Source organism: Asterias amurensis, chromosome 3, assembly GCF_032118995.1.
Source record: "Asterias amurensis chromosome 3, ASM3211899v1".
Classification (NCBI taxonomy): Eukaryota; Metazoa; Echinodermata; class Asteroidea; order Forcipulatida; family Asteriidae; genus Asterias; species Asterias amurensis.
Window position 1 is genome coordinate 21,711,428 of NC_092650.1, and position 13,479 is coordinate 21,724,906.

The 13,479-nt window shown below is 37.0% G+C and overlaps 1 protein-coding gene across 3 annotated transcripts in view; it reads right to left on the reverse strand.

Annotated features, from left to right (window-relative positions):
- LOC139934422 (ileal sodium/bile acid cotransporter-like) overlaps positions 1-13,479 on the reverse strand; it is a 29,068-nt gene that overhangs the window by 14,387 nt on the left and 1,202 nt on the right. Inside the window, exon 1 of one of the 3 annotated variants that reach the window (XM_071928653.1) lies at positions 7,086-7,181. The exons of 1 other annotated variant lie outside the window; for it this stretch is intronic. The gene's annotated coding sequence lies outside the window, so the exon portion shown is untranslated. Of the gene's footprint in view, positions 1-7,085; positions 7,182-9,229; positions 9,547-13,479 lie in introns of those variants that run through there. One more of the 3 variants, XM_071928651.1, reaches the window with a different exon arrangement.

Below are 13,479 nucleotides of genomic sequence, written 5' to 3' on the forward strand. Positions count from 1 at the left end.
CAGAAGACAAGATCAAAAGGTTAAACGCCTTGAACGAAGACTATTCTACATGAAGCTTTTTTGCGCTCTATGGATGATCATTGGAGCGTGACTCTCCCGCACAGCTAATACACTACACGTTGTGTGTATGCCTACGTGCAATGTTTATGCACATACCAACAGGGGATTTACGCTGTTCTTTAGACGTGAATTTTGAAATGTTCAACCTCTCTTTTGAGCCGGAAGACAAAATCAAAATGGGGTCATGTCTGTGAGGCGTTTACGGAGTTTTTAATGCCCTTTCCGATGATGTATTGATTGTAAAAATCCCTCATGTAGATCAAAAGATCTACTGGTCGATGTCTACCTGCAAGCAAAGTTTCAACTCTATGCAACCTTCGCAACTTTGCTTTATCTTGCGGACAATCGACTCTGAGAAGAAGACGAAAAACTAAGGTGTTGCCCGAACACCTAACAAACAATTAAAGGTGTACCAAACAAACAGGGCCAAATTTCATAAAGCTGTTTTAAGCAGAAAATACAGCTTGACAAATTTCTTAGCTGAGCAAAAAATATGAGTGGGAACCCAGTCACAACAATGTTAACCCTTTTGGCTGGTGACTCGTTTCTGTTATGCTATACTTGTCTGTGCTTAGCAAACGGTTGTGCCTACGCAGGCTTTATGAAATTGAGCCCAGGAGGGTCATTTTGTTAACTGAAATTGCTTTCTAACCCCATTTTTGAGTACTGAGTATACAGTGCTAACACACATCGTTGTATGGGTAAAAACCAAAATTAATATTCTTTATCCCCGATGCAAATTTAACATCTATTATAACTGAAATTGATTGCTGTGGAATTATTGAGACGTTTGCAGTTGGACATAGTTTAGTACAGTGGGGTTGTGTGCTGGTTGTGGTATACTCTTAGTTCATCTTCTTTTATATCAACATGATTAAAGACAGTGGACACTATTGGCAATTACCTCAAAATAATTATCAGCATAAAACCTCACTTGGTAACGAGCAATGGGAGAGGTTAATGGTATAAAACATTGTGAGAAATAGCTCCCTCTGAAGTGGAGTAGTTTTTTCGAAAAAGAAATAATTTTCCACGAATTTGATTTCGAGACCTCAAGTTTAGAATTTGAGGTCTCGAAATCAAGCATCTGAAAGCACACAACTTCGTGTGACAAGGGTTTTAATTCTTCCATAGTTATCTCGGACTCGAAGACCAATCGAGCTCAAATTTTCACAGGTTTGTTATTTTATGGGTATGTTGAGATACAACAAGTGAGAAGACTGGTCTTTGACAGATACTCTTAGTGTCCAGTGTCTTTAAGGATTGATTCATTGTGGAATGAATGCTCAAAGGCAGGTCTCCAACAATGTAGTGTTCAATGGTCTTCCATAAACAGCTTTGCAGTTTTTGCAATCAGAAAATTGGCGATCTTTGCCAGCTTGGTATTTTTTCTTCTCCTTTTGTTGTTTCTTTTAGTTTATACTTACATCTGAAGTTCTGAACATTTAGATCTTTCAGTTATCTCTTTGACCCACCCACAATTTTTGAGAAAACAAAATAATAATGAATATTTGTTTGTAATATTGACTTAAATTCTGACTGGCACCTAGGAAATTCATCCAAAATCAATTTTATAAATACACAACCCTATCATAGTTACCAAACCCAAAAAGAAAAAGGTGGGGCATGAAGAAAGGGCACACATAATGTATACACAAGAAGTTATCAAATTTGTTCAAGAATTACTTAGTGTCAATAATACCTGCATATCTTCGGGGATTAATTTGTTTGCCTCTCGCAAACTGTTGCAAGCAGTTTGAGTTGTTAGGACCTTGTTAGGACCATTGTAATCTTGCAACCAAAACAAACATGAAACATGTATAGAAAATGAATGAAGTGGAAATCTTTGGAAAAATTGTTTTTATTATTGTTAGTATTGGTGCACTTAAAAGTGCACCAATACTACAATAATAATAACAATCAACAGCATTTAAATATGCTCTACTTACTGTAGTAAACTAAATCACAGCACTTACAAACACAAGAAGTACAAGATAATAAATAACTAAATGAAAAATTTATTGAATTAAATGAAATGAAAGCCACCTGTAATGCAATAATTTGATTTATGTTGAAATATGTTTTAATCATTTTCTTGAATTTGTCAGTTGATTTTGCATTATTGATTGAAAGTGGTAATGTCTTTTGTGAAATTAAGAGGGCTGGCGACTGTAGTATTATTACTATTATAATTATTATTATGCATTCACAAATACCTCAGACAGTTTCGCTATTCCTATTGGTGGAGAACGCGTCGGGTGGGGGTGTTTAAACCTTTGATAATGACCAGTAACAAGTTTTGAAACATTGGTATGACAAGGAGCTTGCACCTGTGCTTAAAAGACAGTTTCTTGATTCCTATTGGTCGAGAGCAACGGCCGGGACAGTTGTGCCACATCACCCGATATGCGCGGCGCCCACAGCAATCTCCTTTTAAGGAGTTGTTTACCAGAGGGCCTTACCATTTCATAGCTGGAGGGGTGTTTGGTTGAAAAACTAAACCATTGAACCATTATAATTTTTGCAATTATTTTACTTTTTGACAACAATAGTTGGCTGTTTTTTGACCGAAAAGGTATTCATGAATGGGAATCAAAGTGTGTTGAATCGGTTTTCAACTAGTGGATTAAACCAGCCGAGGCCTGGTTCTTGATAATTTACCTCAACTTCAAGAACCAGGCCTCGTCGGGTTTAAACCACGAGTTGAAAACCTTTTCACCACACATTGATTACCTTATTATGCATTTTCACACGCAATAAGTATGAAGTTATGAACCAATCGCAGTCAGGGTACTCCACTACAGGAGGATGGTATACATGTAGGGCCTATACATGTACCTCCAATGGAAGTTCCATGTACCTTCATGTGTACCTTAAAGGAACATGTTGCCTCTGATCGGACGAGTTGGTCTATAAAAAGCTTTTGTAACCCGTTTGTTAAAAAATGCTTATGGTTGGAAAGATGTTGTAAAATTAGATTACAATGATCCACAAACATTTGCCTCAAAATTGCGTGGTTTTCCATTTACTTTGCGAACTAACACGGTCGGCCATTTATGGGAGTCAAAATTTTAACTCCCATAAATGGCCGACGGTGTTTGTCGACGAATAAAAGGAAAACCAGGCAATTTGGAGTGATACTTGTGTGGCAGATCATTATATTCTACTTTTAAAATATCTTTCTAATCATATAAATGCATTTTATAACTAACGGTTACAAACGCTTTTGAAAGACCAGTTGGTCGAGTTGACTCGACCGATCCAAGGCAACATGTTCCTTTAATCTCACTCTCTCTAGGTAACTTACACAGAGCTTTTCAAATAGTTAAACAAAACACACGGCACCCTATGGTATCCCCTGACTGAAGTTCAAAGGTCATTTTCTTTTGAGTAATTCTGTAACTCTTTAGTTCTGAAATTGGAAAATGCCTCATGCGTTGCAAACAGCAGAAAGAACCATTGTGAACGATTGCATTAATCAGTTTTGTACAACAAAGTTTACTATAAAAAAAAACATGCCGGTTCTGTATGCTTCATTTTGAAAGGGCAAAGGAAAGGCATTTTCTCCTTGGTAAAGGGCACTCTATGAGGAAAGTGTACATTTCTACTGCAAGGGCACCAAGGCAATGACCAGGCGACATGAAGGCAATCGCCTCTGTTGCCTCTGTGAGGTAAGCCTATCAGGCCTGATTTTGATTCATACCAGTCTTCTATCATCACATCCTGCAATTTGAAGTGTACATGTAGCTTGCTCTGTGACACAAGAGCATCAGTTTGTAGTCCATTGTCCAGTGCTTGTTGTATAATCAATTGGTGTAACAGGAAGGGGGGCGGGGGCGTGCCCCGGGTGGAATTTTTATTTTTATTTGCAACGGGCACTTCCATTGGACAATCTTAAAGTAAATGGGAAACTTTTGAAGTGAGACCAAGGCCAAGACCAGGGCAAAAGAGGCCATGGTGTGAAATAGACCCTTCCCATGAAATATGTAAATTGCACATATAGCGCATGCGCAATAACGTTTTGGTTGGCAAAATGAGGGAACTTCGCGCTGTTTTGTACACGGCTGTGGGTGCGTCACGCAGACGCAATTGCGCGTCTGCTTAGTGCACAACTCTATGGTGTTTGCCAACCAACAGGGTCTGTACGCATGCGCGAATGTAATTAGCATATTTCATGGGAAGGGTCCATTACAGGCCAAGTGTAACATAGCATTTAAAAACCTATTGGATGTACCTATCATGCATTGAACTGCAGTTTGTGAAAGAAACATGGAAGATAAAAAAAGCAAGACATTTGCACTGCATTTTCAGATTAATTCAATTGACAAAATAATGGCACAAATTCAAGTCTGACAATTTTCCCCTCCCCCAAAAAACAAGATTAACTAGAATTTAGTGTTTGTAGAAACAAACACAAGGTGTTCGGATATCGTCAAGGTCAGCGTTTGAGTCAATGAAATAAGTGTTGTTAAAAATGCAAGATTTTTTTTTCTCGATGTGTATTATGGTAATTTAGCATCAAAAGGGTTGTTGCTCGAACAACTAACAATTAAAGGAACACGTTCCCTTATGAGGCGCCAAGTGTAAACTTATTATTTAACGCAACTATTTACAACTATCTCACCAAGTCGACTTACAGAAACTAAGAAGTTGACTTAACAGCCTGAACACGCGTTGAGATGTGTGTGTATCAAACCTTGTGCACCACTATGAGAGCACTCTATTTCCTAGTCTTTATATTGCTTTTTAACTTTACGTTTGCGGGCTAAAACTAAATGTAATACTGTAATGCCCCTTTAAATGATGTTTGACCAGGCAAAGATATAAAGTAGGTTCCAACGGTTACAAAATATTAGTATGATTAGCCCGTGCTTAGCCCGTTCATGGGGGTTCCATTGTTTGTGATTAAATTTACTTCATTATCATTATGTTTGACAACTTGGACCGAGCACCTCTGGGTCAAAAGATGTTTTGGAGTTTTCTTAACTTTACAAAATTATGATATCACTTAACCATTGCTTCGTCCTTCAGATGGGACGTAAAGCCATTGGTCCCATGTGTTATGTAACGCATATAAAAGAAACCCAGTGTACTTATCGAAAAGAGAAGGATTTCGCCCCGGTGTTCCCGGTCCGATCGGCAGCAAAATTGCGCCACAGCACCTGTAAAGCATTACATGGTGCTACCAGAGTATTAGTATGATTAGCCCGTGCTTAGCCCGCTCATGGGGGTTCCATTGTTTGTGATTAAATTTACTTCATTATCATTATGTTTGACAACTTGGACCGAGCCACTCTGGGTCAAAAGAATTACGGATTTATTTTAAACACATGTCATGACACGGCGAAACGTGCGAATACGAGGGTGGGTTTTCCCGTTATTTTCTCCAGGCTAAATTTTCACAGGTTTGTTATTTGATATAGAAGTTTTGATACACGAAGTGTGGGCCTTGGGCAATACTGTTTACCGAAAGGGTCCAATGGCTTTAAGTCATGTTTGACGCCTTGGATCGGGCACCACTAGGGCAGGAGATGTTAAGGAGGTTCCAAACGATACATAATTATTATATGCTTAGCCCGATCGTGGGTTCCAGTATTTTCTTATTTTATGTAAATAACATTACATGCGTTAAAGGAACACGTTGTCTTGGATCGGACGAGTTGGTCTATAAAAAGCGTTTGTAACCGTTTGTTATAAAATACATAATGGTTGGAAAGATGTTGTAAAATGATCCACACAAATTTGCCTCGAAATTGCGTGGTTTTCCTTTTACTTTGCGAACTAACACGGTCGGCCATTTTTGGGAGTCATAAAAAACAGGATCTTTGGAAAAGCTGAAAATAAAAACCATGTCGAAATATACCATTGTTATTCAATAGAGACGTATTGTAGTCACTTTGGTTGGGGAGTGAGGAAACTAGTAAAACACACATAAATCACAGTGCTGGCTGGGACATAATTTTATGCACCTGACAAATCTATGCATGGATATTCTTTAGAAGGTTGTGTTTGTTTGAATATATTCACATGGTTCGTTGAAATATAAGGGGGTTGGTTGTGGCGACAACAACCTTTTTATCCTTTTGACAACCATCATATATAATGTAACTTCACGGCTGATGGTTGCACTTTGGTATTGTCACTTTTCAACTCGGCTCCGTTAAGTGCTGTCTGGTACCTTCCATACATACATTTTGTTGTAAAGGCTTATAGTTTGATGAATAATATGACGAAAACAAACTTTTATCCTTTTGAACTGAATTCATGATTTATTGTCTCATTCTTCTCACGTAGCTATTTAGTAGGGTCAAAACGTGAGGCCAGTAACACTATTTTGCCAGTACATGTACACCATGTAATGTTAGTTGGACGCAGTTTGCTAACAGCCTATTTTCCTTTTTTAAATAAAATCAGTAAATTAATAATTTTGCTTGTTACATAAAATAAAATTGAAGAGGATGCCTGAATTGACTAATACAATCGGAGTTGGACGAGGTGTAGACTTGATTCAAGTCTTAGATTGTGGTTATTCTTCTGCATCCCAGGCACAAAAAACGCCCCACTTTATTAGCGATCACGCGGGCCCTAGCTCGCAATCTCAATTTGCAACGTGTGCAGGCTGTGTATAAGTAAACTGTAAGTCGACTTGGTGAGATAAATTATGTCAGTAAGTGGACTTAACACTTTATCTAAGTCGACTTGATGAGATAAATTATGTTATTAAGTCAACTGATAGTTTTGAGTAAGTCGACTTAGCAAAATAATATGTCGGTTAGTAACTGGTTCCACGAAATAAGTCGTCTTGATGAGATAACGTATGTCGGTAACTCAATATGTTGGATGGCACTCCTGGAGCTCCGTATGTGATCTTTTGCCAGTCAAAACTTATCAATGGAAAATCACGCCATGTGCACGCACATGGCACTGGCGTTTAATGTGTAAACAAGTCTGAACAAGCTATAGTCGCGAGGGGTATGCTGCGTTGGGCATAAACACTTAAGCCAAGAAAATATACAAATGCTTACTTTTGAACCGTAAGACAAGGTCGAAATGGGATTATGTCTGCGAGGCGTTTACGGAGTTTTGAATGATGATTCCGATGATGTATTGATTGTAAGAATCCCCTGTGTAGATCAGAAGTTATGATTTTATATTAATAAAAAAACTTTGAATGATCATCATTCAAGAACGGTTGACGTCATCATGACGTAACTTAAACGGTTTCCTCTCCTAATAAATACCTATCTATGTGTGAAGTTTCAAGTTCATACGGGTTTGGGAAAGGTGCTTTTGTTAGATGACAAGGTATTTTTGAGTTGGCCGAACAAACTTAAAAATACACTAGAGATAAAATTTTTGTTAATTACAAAAATACGGTGTTCGGTTGGGCGTTACGTGAAGACGTAGTTCAAAAACATTGAACCATAAAGATGACTTTTTCTACAACGTGTCGTTAATTTTTATAGTTAAACTTGTGTCACAGTTTTTAACGACTCCTTTTTTTCTTCACAAATGCAATATTTTTGTGTAAGATTGGCTTTAGGTTTTAATTTGCAATTTATGGAAACCCTTTTAAAATTTAGCTACCTCCGCACGGGATGATGTACACAGATTTGATAATCAACAGCGCCCTATTTTGTTGGACAAACGAGAGCTCTGTTGGGATTCCCCCCAAAACGTTCTCGCCATATGATTTGTACACATTTTAACATTGTTTTATTGTAATTTAATACCTGATGACGACATTATGACGTAATTAGGCCTGTGTTGTCTTAAAAACACTAAGGTTCAACTATCTGTTGAGTTTCAAGGTTCAAATCGATCTCAATCTTGAGTTATGCCGTAGATCAGCTCAAAAGTTGTTGTTTTTTATGAAAAAAACACGAAGTCGAACTTATTCGTTGAGATACAGCGAAAAGCAAATGTCGTTTTTCAACATTAAAAACCTTGCTATGACCTAATCAATGACGTCATCATTCCAAAAAAATGGCAGTTTCATCTACTCACTTTTGTCTATGTACATAGTAAGTTTTAAGTTTGTACAAGCTTTACTTTTGTTTAAAAGCTCAAAAGTTGTGTTTTTTATGTAAAATACACGAAGGCGAACTTTGACCCAGGGTAACGACCGCAAGTTAAGGTCATACGATTTTTTGCGTTAACTTTTCAAATGTTGTCCAAATCTTTATCTATCCGATACCCAAGTATGAACATCATAGCTCTTATATTCGTTGAGATACAGCGAAAAGCAAATGTCATTTTTCAACTTTAAAAACCTTGCCATGACGTCATCAATGACGTCATCATTCCCAAAAAGTGGCGGTTTCATCTACTCACTATTGTCTATGTACATAGTAAAAAAAAAAAAACCAACGAAAACAAGAGGTCCGAACACCTTAATGAAAATCTGGATTGTTTTATTTATTTGTTTGTACTAAAGTTTTGTTTAATCCGGCAGTTTATTTTAGCAAGACCACTCCTAATTGCTTGGACAGAAGAAGAAGAAGAAGAAGTATGAAGAAAAAGAAAAAAAAAACGAACAAAAATAAGAGGTGTTCCGGGCTGTTGGCCCGAACACCTAATAAAAACCGAACAAAAATAAGAGGTGTTCCGGGCTGTTGGCCCGAACACCTAAAAAATTAAACTAACCACTTCCATACAATAAGTTGGTTCTTGTGGTTTAACTGCCTAACTTGACTGATTAACAGTAACCTTTTTTTTTACTCTCACAAAAAAATATATTATCAAGTGAAAACAGGTTTAAATCGGCTACAAAGTACAAGTGACCAGCTGAAGAAGACAAAAATGGTGCACCCCTTAAACTTCTTAGTCTAAATCACCTCCCAAAATTGGAATCACACAATCAAACAAAACATGACCCATTTCATTCATTTTCATTTATTAATTTCACAGGCAAAAATTCAAGCACAGACAATAAGAACAGTAAGAAAACAAAAACAAGAACATACAATACAGTAACAAAAAAAGCAGCACCCCTGAAGGATTTTAAAAAAGTAAACTAAATTACTATCGAGTTAATTTCCTGATGCCACAATTTACGAAGAGACAAAAAGGGACATTACAGATGGACATTATTAAAACATGGCATACAGTTTAAAAATATAGAACTATACAAATCTTTGATTTGCTGTAGTTAAATCTTTATACTTACATCTAAGAGCATCCAGCTGATCGACCTGAGCCTAAAATGATCTTTTTCCCACCGCCGATGTCCCTGGTTCTAACAATATGAGTGAGTTCAGAATGACTAACCCAGAAAAGGGTTACAGTTTTACACAAAAGCTCCAACAGCTAAACCCTTTTTTGTGCGTGATTTGATAATCAGACACGTGATCCCCATGGGACATGTAGGGAAAGTTTACAATGTCTGTGGAGTCGGTCACCATGCAGTCACCATGCATGACGCCAAACAAAGTGGTTGATGGGGCAGAACCATCAATAACACCTTCAGCTTCTTTTTCAAAAGGCCTGTAAAAAAAATCAGAGCGTGAAAAAAAAAAAAAAATTCAGGCATCCCAAAACAATAATGCAACTTAAAAATGTAAAAAAAAGGAAAAGGACAGATTATGACAAAATTACAACTTCTACTTGGGTAATTACTAATAAACGATTAGGGTAACAAAAAATGCCCGTGAAGATTATGAAAAAATTACATTTCTACTGTCAGTTTTTTCTAGCTCCATGGTCAGATTGAAGATTTCCTCTACTGTAGGGCCTACTTCAAAGGGTGCCCTTGCCTTTTTACAAAGGAAAAAATGCCATGCTCTTCTTGCCCCGAGTACACAGGCCTGGGGGAACAACAAAAATGTGCCTTTTCACACTACATCCATTTTGAACCTACTCCTAGAACTATTTTGGTTTCGTCCGGCTATCGTCTCCCGTCTGGGAGACGATGGCCGGACGAAACTGAAATAGTTCTAGGAGTATTTTGAACCGTGTTGAAATCTACCCGGGTCATCTCCAGAGCATAATACCATAGAGGTAAAAAAATACTAATTAATATAATTTTATATTTTAGAGCCAGTCCTTGCTCGGTCGCTCTCGAGTATGAATATGATCATGGAGGAATAATGATCTAGCATAGCATTAGTTGCGATAACGTAACCCTTCCAACGGCCGGAAGGCCGGAGGCGGCCGTCGGGAGGAGGGTTACGTTATCGCAACTAGCATGGCATCAGTATCTTAGCGTCATACGTTATCGACCCTCATATGTTTTCGAACCCTAACTTTGACTCCCCTTTAACGCGAGATTGTGCAAGCTGCACCGGTGACAGAAGCTATGCAGTTCACTCACGGTCTGTATTTTCATCAGGCTCAATCATGCTGAGAAAAAAATGTTTCCTGTCGTTGGTTATGCTCAAACATTTATAAATTAATGATTGATTTTTGGTACAAATCACTAATGCATTATTATGCCAACATTCAAATGAGTCAAAGAAACATCATCCACCCTCGTAGCCCCACTTGTGTGGCCAAGGACACAAGTGGGGCTACCACCCATGAAAGTTTAAAACAAAATTACTATCTGCTAGATTGAGTTTCATTCTGCTTTAGTCACTAGATGGATCACGAGAGGTGGTTACTACTTGGGATTCTATGGTGTGCCAATATGGGGAAACAATTAAAATATTTTAAGTGAAAATGACAAAAAAAATTGTTGCATTAACTGCATACTGTAATAAATTCCAATTTAATAAGCGTGATAAATATTAAGTCTACATTAAAGCCATTGGACCCTTTCGGTACAGAAAAACAAAAAAAAGTTCACAGATTTACAAATAACTTACAGGGTTTACAGAAGGTAGTGGTGAAAGACTTATCTTGAAATATTAGTGGATGAAATGCTTTACTTTTTGAGTAAACAGTAAAACAATATCAATTCTTGATAGAGAGAATTATGGATTTATTTTAAACACATGTCATGACACGGCAACAGGCGAAAACAAGGATGGGTTTTCCCGTTAATTTCTCCCGACTCTGATGACCGATTGAGCCTAAATTTCCACAGGTTTGTTATTTGATATAGAAGTTGTGATACACGAAGTGTGGGCCTTGGACAATACTGTTTACCTAAAGTGTCCAATGGCTTTAGGCCGATTTTTGGGTCTGAAAAACTGTTTTTTTAGTTAATAGTTACAACTCCACCCCAACAAAAAACAAAAATATTTCATAAAACTTTTTGCATCACTACAAAGTATCATCCTTGGCTTTACTTGAGACAAAATAATATTGCTATAAATTTCACCCTCGTGCTATTTTTAGAACGTGCATTAGAGTATGTTTTTAGAACTTGCAAAATCAACATTTTTACCATATTTTTTGCCCTCAAAATTTTTTTCAGGGGTCTCAGAATATTTTCCTTTCGGTTTTGATCTGGGCCAAAATTTGTCTTTTTGTTTCTGGTAAGAAAAACTTGGCCAAGTGTATCCTGATGTTAACAGTACTGTCTCAAAAATAGACTTTTTCCCCAAACAGAAAAATGCATTTTGAATTGTTTTTTCTTCATATCGAATTTCTAACATTAAAAAGTAATAATTCTATCAATCTTGCAGCTTTTCCTAAACACTCTATAGGCTTAGTGGATTACCCAACATTGTTCAGGAACTGTTGATGACCTTAATTTTAGAATTTGCCCGGCCCAGCCCTTATCATATTTCTTGACATTGCATAAAACAATGTTTTGTGAATAGCGCCTCTTTTTTTTTAAGTGTTCCCTTTCGGTTGTTATTGGGGCAAATTCTAAGATTTAGGTCATCAACAAGTCCTGATCAATGTTTGGTAATGCACTAAGCCTACAGAGTGCTTATGAAAAGCTGCCAGATTGATGGAATTATTACTTAATGTTACTTCTTAATGTTATAAATTCAAAATGAAGCAAATATTTCAAAATGCATTTCTCTATGTTTTCGGGGGAAAGGGTCTATTTTTGAAACAGTTCTGTTACATCAGGATACAATTGCCCGAGTTTGTCTAACCACAAATAAAAAGACAAATTTTCGCCCTGATCAAATCCGAAAGTAAAAATATTCTGAGACCTCTGAAAAAATGAAATTTTGAGGGCAAAAAATATGATAAAAATGTTGATTTTGCAATTTCTAAAAACATACTCTAATGCACGTTCTTAAAATAGCACGAGGGTGGAATTTATAGCAATCATTTTTTGTCTCAAGTAAAGCCAAGGATGATAATTTGTAGTGATGGAAAAGGTTTTATGAAATATTTTTGTTTTTTGGTGGGGTGGAGTTGTAAATATTAACTAAAAAACAGTTTTTCAGACCCCCAAAACGGCCTAAAGTGGCCTAAACACAAATGAACTGTTACCATGGCAACGTGTTATATTATGATTTGAAATGTAAATGTTGTTTATTTGGACCCCAAGTCCCTACCATCCACAAAGTATAAGAAAAATATTCCTTTTCTTTACCGTGGACAAGTATGTCGATATTATGTGAAAAGACCCTTAAAAAGGCATTTTTCACGTTTTTGGGAAAAAAGTCTAGTTTTGAGGCAGTACTGTCACAACAGGATACAATTGCCCAAGTTTTTGACACCAGATATGGAAAGACCAAAGTTGACCCTAATCACAGCCGAAAGGAAAATTTTCTGAGACCCCTGGCAAGTCGACATTTTGGGGTCCAAAAATAGGGTAAAAATGTCGATTTTGCAAGTTCTAAAAACATACTGTAATGCATGATGCAAAAATGGCACAAGGGTGATATTTAAAGCAATAAAAAAAATTCTCAAGAAAGGCCAAGGATGATACTTTGTAGTGATATAAAAGGTTTTTTGAAATAATTTTGCATTTTGGTGGGGTGGAGTTGTAAAAATGAGCTAAAAACCAGTTTTTCAGACCCCAAAATCGGCCTAAAATGGCCAAAAAACAAAATGAGCCGTAACCATGGCAACAGGCTATATATAGAATTGAAAATGCAATTTTGTTTACTTGCACCCCAAGGCCCTTCCACCCACAAAGTATAAAAAAATTCATTTTTTGACCGTGAGCTACTATCGTAGTGTCATACGTTATCGACCCTCATATGTTTTCGGTCCCCAACTTTGATTCCCGTTTACCGCAAGATTGTGCAAGCTGCACCGGTGACAGAAGCTATGCAGTTTACTCACAGTCTGTATTTTCATCAGGCTTAATCATGCTGAGAAAAAAGTTTCCTGTCGTTGGTTATGCTCAAACATTTATAAAATGATTGATTTTTGGTACTAATCACTAGTGCATTATTATGCTAACATTCAAATGAGTCAAAGAAACATCATCCAACCTCAAAAGTTCAAAACAAAATTACTATCTGCTAGATTGAGTTTCATTCTGCTTTAGTCACTAGACGGATCACGTGAGGTGGTTACTATTTGGGATTCTATGGTGTGCCAATATGGGGAAAATATTAA